The sequence below is a fragment of the Dipteris shenzhenensis genome, unplaced genomic scaffold (genome assembly GCF_047967505.1).
Source record: "Dipteris shenzhenensis isolate YYH24624 ecotype China unplaced genomic scaffold, Dip_SZ_1.0 scaf0281, whole genome shotgun sequence".
Taxonomy (NCBI): domain Eukaryota; kingdom Viridiplantae; phylum Streptophyta; class Polypodiopsida; order Gleicheniales; family Dipteridaceae; genus Dipteris; species Dipteris shenzhenensis.
Genome location: NW_028239587.1, coordinates 34,633 through 46,598, shown reverse-complemented (window position 1 = coordinate 46,598; position 11,966 = coordinate 34,633). Strand labels below are relative to the sequence as shown.

At 46.1% G+C, this 11,966-nt stretch overlaps 2 non-coding genes across 2 annotated transcripts; one reads left to right on the top strand and one right to left on the bottom strand.

Annotated features, from left to right (window-relative positions):
• Positions 1-6,071: 6,071 nt before the first annotated feature.
• TRNAM-CAU (transfer RNA methionine (anticodon CAU)) lies at positions 6,072-6,145 on the top strand. The gene has a single exon. It is a non-coding gene; the product is annotated as a tRNA-Met (tRNA).
• Positions 6,146-11,161: 5,016 nt separating this feature from the next.
• On the bottom strand, positions 11,162-11,250 carry TRNAS-UGA (transfer RNA serine (anticodon UGA)). The gene has a single exon. It is a non-coding gene; the product is annotated as a tRNA-Ser (tRNA).
• Positions 11,251-11,966: the final 716 nt, after the last annotated feature.

Here is an 11,966-nt window from a genome sequence, read left to right as displayed (position 1 = left end):
GTCGATACGATGAGATTTGCTCACTCGGGGGGTTCTACAATCGATTCCTGTAATAGAATCGATTTGGAAAGGAATATCGAGCTATGGTGTAGTATCAAATCCCAAAGGAAACATTTCAGCGGATCTATTTTTAGAAGTAGGGGAATTAGTTCCGGGGGAGATTATTACCCTCCTCCACGAATTAGGAGTATGGAAAAGATTCTATCTCGCATCGATAGGATTGGAAACCATTCCCAGTAACTACTCTTGATTCTTCTCTAGACTAACGGGGGAGGGGGCCAAGTAAATCTCTCTCTTCTCTTGGATCAGATAGAGAATAAGCTACTGAGTAGTCATTCGAGCCGCATGAGGTAGGAAACTCTCAAGTCCGGTTCTGAGGGAGGATATCTCGAAGGGATCTATCCATCCCGACCGGGGGGAGCAGGCCATTCAACAGGGAGACCCGGAGGCTTCGGAATCTTGGTTTGATCAAGCCGCTGAGTGTCGGAAACAAGCAATAGCACTTCCTCCAAGCAATTATATCGAAGCACAAAATTGGTTGAGGATTACGAAACGTTCCAGGTGATGAGAGAGGGGGGTGACGCCGGGGTAGCAGTGATATGGGGACCAGACAATTGAAAGAAATTCCTTTACATTTTCTACCCCCCCCCCCCCCCTGGGATACCAGGAAGGAGAAGACTTCTCCTCCTACCGATTGCCATCTGGTAATATGTAACCCCCCCCCTACTGAAACGTATAAGAATCTCTCTATACAAGGTCCATAAAGCACTAATAAGTTGTGTAATAATAAGATTAAATGCCTGCCTCGGATAACTCTTCTATTACAGCTGTTCCAGTTCCAAACTCAGGGAGAAGAATACCTTACATACGAATTCCATCTCTTAGAAGTTTCGTATCCCCCGCTGGTAGGTCGTTGCTATCCCCTGTCCGAAGAGAGGAGAATCTCGATGACTATTCGTTCACCGGAACCAGAAGTCAAGATTATGGTGGAAAAGGATCCCGTGAGAACTTCTTTCGAAAAATGGGCTCAACCTGGACATTTCTCGAGAACTTTAGCTAAGGGTCCCAGTAGTACCACTTGGATTTGGAATCTACATGCTGATGCTCATGATTCTGATAGTCACACAAATGATTCAGAAGATATATCCCGTAAAACATTCAGCGCCCATTTTGGTCAATTAGCTATTATTCTTATCTGGCTGAGTGGTATGTATTTTCACGGGGCTCGCTTCTCTAATTACGAGGCGTGGCTAAGTGATCCCACTCATGTTAAGCCTAGCGCCCAGGTAGTTTGGCCAATAGTTGGTCAAGAGATACTTAATGGAGATGTAGGTGGGGGATTCCAGGGAATACAGATAACGTCCGGATTTTTTCAAATATGGCGGTCTTCTGGAATAACTAGTGAGTTACAACTCTATTGCACCGCTATCGGTGCCTTAATCTTTGCAGGATTGATGTTCTTCGCTGGTTGGTTCCACTATCACAAGGCTGCTCCAAAATTGGCTTGGTTCCAGGACGTGGAATCCATGTTGAACCACCACCTAGCAGGCCTCTTGGGATTGGGTTCCTTGGCGTGGGCGGGACACCAGGTACACGTCTCGCTACCCATTAACCAACTATTAGACGCGGGAATCGATCCTAAGGAGATACCTCTTCCTCATGAATCCATTTTGAATCGTGACCTTTTGGCTCAGATGTATCCCAGTTTCGCAAAGGGATTAACTCCATTCTTTACCCTCGACTGGTTACAATACTCAGATTTCTTAACCTTCCGTGGGGGATTGAATCCAGCCACAGGGGGATTGTGGTTGACCGATACTGCGCATCACCATCTAGCTATTGCAGTTCTTTTCCTGATAGCTGGTCACATGTATCGAACCAATTGGGGTATCGGGCATAGTACGAAAGAGATTCTGGAAGCTCATAAAGGTCCCTTCACGGGTGAGGGTCACAAGGGTCTTTACGAGATCCTAACTACTTCATGGCATGCTCAATTAGCTATTAATCTTGCTATGTTGGGTTCCCTAACAATTGTAGTGGCCCATCATATGTATGCTATGCCTCCCTATCCATACCTAGCTACTGATTATGCTACGCAGCCATCCCTGTTTACGCATCACATGTGGATTGGTGGTTTCCTAGTGGTAGGCGCGGCGGCACACGCAGCTATTTTTATGGTGAGAGATTATGATCCGACTACTCAATACAACAACCTATTGGATCGTGTCATTCGGCATCGTGATGCAATAATTTCACATCTTAACCGGGTATGCATTTTTCTAGGTTTCCATAGTTTCGGATTGTATATTCATAACGATACTACGAGTGCGTTGGGACGTCCCCAAGATACGTTTTCAGATACTGCTATTTAATTACAACCCATATTTGCTCAGTGGGTCCAAAACATTCATGCTTCTGCTCCTGACTTAACGGCACCTAATGCAACAGCAGGTACCAGTTTGACCTGGGGGGGTGGAGACTTAGTAGCAGTAGGTGGTAAAGTTGCTTTGTCACCAATCCCATTAGGTACTGCCGATTTTTTGGTGCATCACATCCATGCCTTTACGATTCATGTTACTGTATTAATATCACCAAAAGGTGTCCCGTTTGCGAGGAGCTCCCGCCTAATACCCGACAAAGCGAATCTTGGTTTTCGTTTCCCTCGTGATGGCCCCGGTAGAGGAGGTACCTGCCAGGTATCTGCTTGGGATCATGTCTTCTCAGGTTTGTTCTGGATGTATAATTCCATCTCAGTAGTTATATTTCATTTCAGTTGGAAGATGCAATCTGACGTACGGGGTAGTATAAGTGACCAGGGAGTAGTGAGCCATATCACTGGAGGAAACTTCGCGCAGAGTTCAACAACCATTAATGGATGGCTCCGTGATTTCCTATGGGCACAGGCTTCCCAAGTCATTCAATCGTATGGTTCTTCATTATCCGCATATGGTCTTTTATTCTCGGGTGCTCATTTTGTTTGGGCTTTTAGTCTGACGTTCCTGTTCAGTGGCCGTGGATATCGGCAAGAACTCATCGAATCTACTGTTCGGGCCCATAATAAATTGAAAGTTGCTCCTGCTATCCAGCCCAGGGCTCTGAGTATTGTACAGGGACGTGCCGTAGGGGTGGCTCATTACCTTCTGGGTGGAATCGCCACAACATGGGCATTCTTCCTAGCGAGAATCATTGCAGTAGGATAATGGCTAGGAGGATTCGAAAAGCATTACGGCATCAAGATTTCCAAAGTTCAGCCAGGGTCTATCCCAAGACCCAACTACTCGTCGTATCTGGTTCGGTATAGCCACTGCGCATGACTTCGAGAGTCATGACAATATTACCGAGGAACGTCTCTACCAGAAAATATTTGCTTCCCATTCTGGTCAATTAGCTATAATTCTTCTCTGGACTTCTGGGAATCTATTCCATGTAGCTTGGCAGGGTAACTTCGAGGCATGGGTGCAAAACCCATTACAGGTAAGACCAATCGCTCATGCCATTCGGGATCCTCATTTTGGTCAACCAGCCGTCGAGGCTTATACCCGAGGGGGAGCTCCGGGTCCGGTTAATATTGCTTATCCTGGTGTTTATCAGTGGCGGTACACTATCGGTTTACGCGACAATCAAGATCTATATACCGGAGCTATCTCCTTACTAGCTGTTTCCGCCTTGTTCCTGGTAGCGGGTTGGTTGCATCTACAACCCAAATGGAAACCGGGTATTTCTTGGTTCAAAAATGCTGAATCTCGTCTCAATCATCACTTATCAGGACTCTTCGGAATAAGCTCTCTAGCTTGGACAGGCCACCTGATTCACGTCGCTATTCCTGAATCTAGAGGCGAACATGTGAGATGGGGTAATTTACTAACTGCACTACCACACCCCCAAGGTTTGGGACCATTCTTTTCGGGTCAATGGAGTGTTTATGCACAAAGTCCCGACTCCGCTAATCACTCGTTCAATAGTGCTCAGGGAGCAGGAACTGCCATTTCAACCTTTCCGGGGGGATTTCATCCACAAACTCAGAGTTTGTGGTTAACTGATATCGCTCATCATCATCTGGCAATTGCGGTTGTGTTTATCATTGCCGGCCACATGTACAGGACTAACTACGGCATCGGACATAGTATAAAAGAGATTCTGGAAGCTCATATTCCTCCAGGAGGCAGGTTGGGACGTGGACATAGGGGACTCTACGACACAATCAATAACTCCCTACATTTCCAATTAGGACTCGCTTTAGCTGCTTTAGGAGTCATTACTTCCCTAGTGGCACAACATATGTATTCCTTACCCGCTTATGCTTTTATAGCACAGGATTATACGACCCAGGCCGCGCTATACACCCATCACCAGTACATCGCTGGTTTTATTATGACAGGGGCGTTCGCCCACGGAGCCATATTCTTTATACGGGATTATGATCCGGAACAAAATAAGGATAACGTGTTGGCAAGGATGTTGGAGCATAAAGAAGCAATAATAGCCCATTTGAGTCGGGCTAGTTTATTCCTAGGGTTCCATACTTTGGGTCTCTATGTCCATAACGACGTCACGTTAGCCTTTGGAACCCCAGAGAAGCAAATTCTTATTGAACCTGTATTTGCTCAACGGATACAATCCGCTCACGGTAAATCTTTGTATGGTTTCGACGTACTTCTCTCCTCGACAGACAGTCCAGCATTCAATGCTGGTCAGAGCTTGTGGCTACCCGGTTGGTTAGACGCCATTAATAATAATAGCAACTCATTATTCCTAACCATTGGACCCGGGGATTTCTTAGTTCATCATGCTATTGCTCCAGGTCCACATACAACTACACCGATTCTAGTGAAGGGTGCATTAGATGCGCGCGGCTCCAAGCTGATGCCGGATAAGAAAGAATTTGGTTATAGTTTTCCTTGCGACGGTCCAGGTAGAGGTGGTACCTGTGACATCTCGGCCTGGGATGCATTTTATCTGGCAGTTTTCCGGATGTCGAATACAATTGGATGGGTCACCTTTTACTGGCACCGGAAGCATATTACCCTGTGGCAGGGAAATGTAGCTCAATTCAATGAATCCTCTACTTACTTGATGGGATGGTTGAGGGATTATCTACGGCTGAATTCTTCACAACTCATTAACGGTTACAATCCTTTCGGTATGAACAGTTTATCCGTCTGGGCATGGATGTTTTCGTTTGGACATCTCGTTCGGGCTACTGGATTCACGTTTCCCATCTCCTGGCGCGGTTATTGGCAAGAACTTATTGAAACTCTGGCTCGGGCTCATGAACGCACACCTTTGGCCAATCTGATTCGCTGGAAAGACAAACCAGTCGCTCTTTCTATCGTTCAAGCACGATTAGTGGGACTAGCCCACTTCTCCGTAGGTTATATATTTACCTATGCAGCTTTCTCAATAGCATCCACATCGGGTAAATTTGGGTAGCTCTGTGTTTCGCCTCAATAAAAGCTAAAAGCATGTATCGCATTGGGCTTACCTTTGGCATTCGAGCCAGTGGTAAGCCCAACTTATCCACGATTAAAATCTGTCTCTGATGGATAGATAGCACGGATGGGTGGCAAATCATAGCACTTCAATTGGACTCTATCCCAAATTCCATCCATTCTATAATAACATTCCAATATCGCCGACTAGGAAATTACGGCAAAGAGGAGTCTCATTGAGAAAGAGAAGAAGAAACAAAAACTGGTGAGGAAATATTATCTCATACGTCAATCCCTGAAACAGAGAATGAGGGGGGGTTTATCAATACAAGAAAAATTAGAGGTTTCTGAGGCGTTCCAATCTCCACCACGTAACAGTGCACCCACCCGTCTTCGTAACCGATGCTCCCTAACCGGACGCCCCAGATCCAATTATCGAGACTTTGGTTCATCCAGACACGTACCACGCGAAATGGCACACGCTTGTTTGCTGCCTGGAGTAATAAAATCGAGTTGGTAGATAAATATTGGTTTTCCCACACGAATTGTTGGAGAATCGATCTCCATAAATTCACAAGATTCCCTCGTGTTCAATGTAATTATTTGAAGACTGTATAATAATTACAGCGAGGGAATCAACCACGCGGGGTAGAGCAGCTTGGTAGCTCGCAAGGCTCATAACCTTGAGGTCACGGGTTCGAATCCCGTCTCCGCAAACGAAAATTAACTTGGTGATAGGGTGATAAAGCAATAGGTGATAGGGGGATAAAGCAATAGTCCACCCTGTTCCCGTATTTTTATTCCAACTATTTGACCACGTACCGGCGGGTATTCATCCACAACATAAACCGGATAATCCCAAATTTTCCCCCCTCATTCTCCTTTTTCTCCTTCCCAGGTGAATCTCCCGATTCTCTATCGGGATCCATTCAATCGGGTAAGTAGGGGGTGGAAAGGAGGACTCAACCATTTCCGCTAGTTCCAGAGACCTTACCCCACCTAGTTTTAGTATCAGCAGTTTTTAATCCCCCCCCCCTGGTAAGATTGAGAGAATAGTGACAGGATAATGATTTGAGAAACGGGAAACAGAATAGTTCTGTTTCCGACATACTGTGTTTCATACACCTCATCAATGTCATCATCGGTAAGCCCTTTTAACTCAGTGGTAGAGTACCGCCATGGTAAGGCGTAAGTCATCGGTTCAAATCCGATAAAGGGCTCGTGAGATTTCACTCGACTTGTCTCTTTCTCTCGGCACAGACACTCGTAATCCTTCCTTACATTGTAGAGTACCACATATGTTTCTACCAATTCAGAAAATTAGTGATCACGTCGAAATGATCCTTCGCCCGAATAGGCGACGAATATGACGAGGCCCCCCCCCCCCCCCAGATGCCTATCGAATCAGATTATCCTGATTATCCACTTTCACTGCTCGGGGGACTCCCGGTAAGATTCGCAACAAATATCCACATATATCTATCTATATAGCGGGATCCATATGTGGGTGGGGAAATCAACGAAGAATCAGCGAATCGCTACGTAATAAAGCTGTTCGGAATGTTCCCCCCCGTCTTGAATCTCAGAATTATTGCTACCCGTAATATAAGAAATTTAGGTAGATGTAATTCATGATGTGGAAGATCATTCAGTTACCCCTGATACAGGAATCCAATGAGAATTCTGACTATCGATACATCTCTCCGCAGGGGGAGATATTCCAATGAATTCTCGTATGAAAAGATTTCAGCTAACTCCCAGCTACGGGTTTCTCTCGTATCATTCCGATCCATCTCCCGCTTCTTAACCAGGAGGTAAGACGGACTATATGGTTCTCATTTAATCTATCGAGACGGGAGTTTGTTTCTCTCGTCCGACATCAAGGAAAAGTGGCCTCCCCCCACCCCCCCCCACCCACCCGCCATTAATCACCCGAATGATTCGGGAGCGAAAAGCTTCCGAATGGTATTGAGTATTGGTAGAATAAATATCAGGAAGTGTCTCTTCCATCGTGAAATAGACGAGTAAAGTGAAGATACGGATCATAAATATCTGTATGTACGCGTGTCCTACTCAATTCACCAAATAGATAGATTGCTGAAAATTGGTGCTTCTCCCACTCCTTCCTGTACTTCTCCAGTGGGCAGGACATGCGGGAGGAAACACCAGCACCACATAAAGAGATCCAATAGATGCCGTTGATTGTTCAATTGGAAGGAATCTAGCTGGGATAAAGTTCCGGATCAGGATTCATCGACGTAGCGAACGGGTTGATGGAGTCTCGGAAGAAGAGAAAGGGTTACCCACTTTCTGAAGAATCACGAAATCAATTTCGTTGTATCGGTACTCTATCCATATCCATCCGCTTGGGGGAACGAGACGGAGTAGAAAAGTACCCTCGACGGGACCTAGGAATATTGTTACCATGCCAGAGAGATTCCGACAAATTCTTATTCAGAAGGGGCAGTGATATGGTAGTTTCATTTCCTACACCACGACCCTATCATGTCATGAAATAGAAGGGCACCCAAAATGGTTGGAAGAGTTGAATAGGAGAATAACTATGACCATCGCCATTGGAAAATCCTCCAAGGAATCGAAAGATTTGTTTGATAGTATGGACGATTGGCTACGAAGGGATCGTTTCGTATTTGTAGGTTGGTCCGGTCTATTACTTTTCCCCACCGCTTATTTCTCCCTAGGCGGTTGGTTCACCGGCACAACCTTCGTCACCTCGTGGTATACTCATGGATTAGCTAGTTCCTACTTGGAAGGTTGCAATTTTCTGACTGCCGCAGTTTCCACCCCTGCAAATAGTCTCGCTCATTCCTTGCTTCTACTGTGGGGTCCGGAAGCACAGGGAGACTTCACCCGTTGGTGCCAATTAGGGGGTCTATGGACCTTTGTTGCTCTTCACGGTTCCTTCGCTTTGATAGGTTTCATGTTACGTCAATTCGAACTTGCTAGGTCCGTACAATTACGTCCCCATAATGCAATAGCGTTCTCTGCTCCCATTGCTGTTTCTGTTTCTGTATTCCTAATCTACCCGTTAGGGCAATCCGGTTGGTTTTTTGCACCCAGCTTCGGTGTAGCAGCTATCTCTCGATTCATTCTCTTTTTCCAGGGTTTTCACAACTGGACGTTGAACCCGTTTCATATGATGGGAGTCGCCGGAGTCCTTGGTGCTGCTCTTTCGTGTGCCATTCATGGCGCCACGGTGGAAAACACCTTATTTGAAGACGGTGATGGCGCAAATACATTCCGTGCTTTTAACCCAACTCAATCCGAAGAGACCTATTCAATGGTTACCGCTAATCGTTTCTGGTCCCAAATATTCGGTGTCGCTTTCTCCAACAAACGTTGGTTGCATTTCTTTATGTTATTCGTGCCAGTAACTGGATTATGGATGAGTGCTATCGGAGTAGTTGGTCTCGCTTTGAATTCGCGTGCTTATGACTTCGTTTCCCAAGAAATTCGTGCGGCGGAAGATCCTGAGTTTGAAACTTTCTACACAAAGAACATTCTGTCGAATGAGGGTATTCGTGCCTGGATGGCAGCTCAGGATCAGCCTCATGAAAACCTTGTATTCCCCGAGGAGGTCTTACCCCGTGGAAACGCTCTTTAACGAAACTCTGTCTCTGGGTGGTCGCGATCAGGAAACCACAGGTTTCGCTTGGTGGGCCGGTAACGCTCGACTGATCAATCTGTCTGGTAAATTACTCGGTGCCCATGTAGCTCATGCTGGCTTGATCGTGTTTCGGGCTGGAGCCATGAATTTGTTTGAAGTGGCTCACTTCGTTCCGGAGAAGCCTATGTATGAACAGGGGTTAATTCTACTTCCCCACCTAGCTACCCTAGGTTGGGGAGTGGGTCCCGGTGGGGAAGTCGTCGATACCTTTCCCTATTTTGTTTCTGGAGTCCTTCATTTGATATCTTCCGCGGTTCTAGGGTTCGGGGGTATTTATCACGCTCTCATTGGCCCCGAGACTTCAGAAGAGTCCTTCCCATTTTTCGGCTATATATGGAAGGACAAAAATAAGATGACTACTATATTGGGTATTCATCTAATCTTGTTAGGAGCCGGCGCCTTCCTCCTAGTATTCAAAGCGTTATATTTCGGAGGCTTGTATGACACATGGGCCCCGGGAGGTGGGGATGTACGGAAGATTACGAATCTCACTTTAAGCCCGAGTGTCATATTTGGTTACTTACTCAAATCCCCCTTTGGTGGAGAGGGTTGGATTGTAAGTGTCGATAACCTAGAAGATATTATTGGGGGACATGTCTGGCTGGGATCCATCTGTATCTCCGGGGGGATCTGGCACATATTGACCAAACCATTTGCTTGGGCCCGTCGCGCTTTTGTGTGGTCCGGAGAGGCTTACCCGTCCTATAGCTTAGGAGCACTTGCTATTTTTGGTTTTACTGCTTGTTGTTTCGTTCGGTTCAATAACACGGCATATCCTAGTGAATTCTATGGTCCTACCGGTCCAGAGGCTTCTCAAGCTCAAGCTTTTACTTTTCTTGTCAGGGACCAGCGTCTCGGCGCCAACATAGGTTCCGCTCAAGGACCTACTGGTTTGGGTAAATACCTGATGCGTTCCCCCACGGGAGAAATCATATTTGGAGGCGAAACAATGCGTTTCTGGGACCTTCGTGCTCCTTGGTTGGAGCCACTGAGAGGCCCCAACGGTTTGGATTTGAGTAAGTTGAAAAGAGATATACAACCCTGGCAGGAGCGACGCTCCGCGGAGTATATGACTCATGCACCTCTGGGTTCCTTAAATTCCGTAGGTGGAGTAGCTACTGAGATAAATGCCGTGAACTATGTATCTCCCCGAAGTTGGTTGGCTACTTCCCATTTCGTTCTAGGATTTTTCTTTTTTGTGGGTCATTTATGGCATGCGGGAAGAGCCCGTGCGGCGGCAGCCGGGTTTGAGAAGGGAATTGACCGTGATACCGAACCCGTTCTTTCCATGACACCATTAAATTAGGACAAATTGCTGAGATATTAATGGAAAGTTATTACTTGGTAGTATTAGTACCTACCATACCAGACAAATTTCCATTTTCTACTGGTGGTTCTTTGCGGAACCGGGACACAGCTCATACATAAACTAACCCCCCAGTGGGGTTAGTTCGATACGTCGGTATATACCCAGCAGTAACCTTTACCTCGCGGATGAGGGAAGGGCGAGGTGTAACTCACTGTTCATTTCTATAGGGTTCCGGGAAACCACAAGTTTCGGTAGCATTTGCACTTATGTCTACAAATCACCCCCCTGGAGGGGGTGATTTGGCGATGACGACTCATCTCCGTAAGCTAATTTGAAGCTAATTTGAATCCTCACCAGTTGTATCTGGTGGAACGTACCCATCCCGCAAATGGGTGGGTAATTGACCTTTGATCATCCCGATAAGTCAATCGATAGAACTGGTATTTTAAATACCTCTAGTTAACATCAGATCTCTCATATTTGTTTGTTTCCTATCCCTCGAACCCTGATAGGGAAAGTATTGACACGGGACCTGGGCCTGGAGATGCGGCGCATGAACCGGGGCGGAGGAGGAATACCCCCAGACTGCTTCAGAAGATTCCTCTCATCTATCATTATTAAGAATAGGCTCCCCTCGGGGACATTGGCATTTTTTGGGAAATACTAGGTGGTTCTTTTAGACCACCGATAGACCACTAATACCCCCTCCCGTCGGGTCCGGTACTGAATCAATTGAGGAGAGAGAGGGATTCGAACCCTCGATAGCGTTTCAGCACTATGCCAGTTTTCAAGACTGGAGCCATAAACCACTCGACCACCTCTCCTAGAAAGCTCTTCTCCAATTCTTCGGAGATCTTGTCGATCTTGATACACATGTATTGTATCGAGATTCACCCCTATTACGAAAGATATGAGATGATGGTTTCGTATGATTTACTATGAAATCAATATAGGGATCATTCCAAATAATCAAATTCTTACTCCTACTTGATGGATTATCAAGAGATTCGAAAGAGACATTGGATTCCGGGGTACTGAACTAGAAGGATTCTTGTTCCGTCCAAAATCCTCGGTCTCGGTATGGTGTAAGTCCCACCGGATGGGGATCAGATGGTACAAATCCTCTACTTCTGATACGTCGAGAGTCCTAACTACGACTATTGCTTTCCAATTGGCTTTATTCACATTAATCGCCATTTCATTCCTACTAGTAATTGGTGTACCTGTCGTGCTTGCTTCCCCCAATGGTTGGTCAAGCAACAAAAATGTCGTCTTTTCAGGGGCTTCCTTATGGATCGGATTAGTTTTCCTAGTGGGTATACTTAATTCCTTCATATCCCAGAGATTCAATGTATCGGTAATTCTGGCCCCCTCCTCACGATTCATAATGGCGAGTGGGGAGAGAGAATCAATAATAATTACGGTCTACGGAATCGACACTTCCTCCTCGGGGGGGGGGGGGCTCTCCGTCCACGAGGGAAAATCCCGAGACGAGGTGGATGGATTAGGTGTGTTGACTAGAGGAGTTACCACATATATA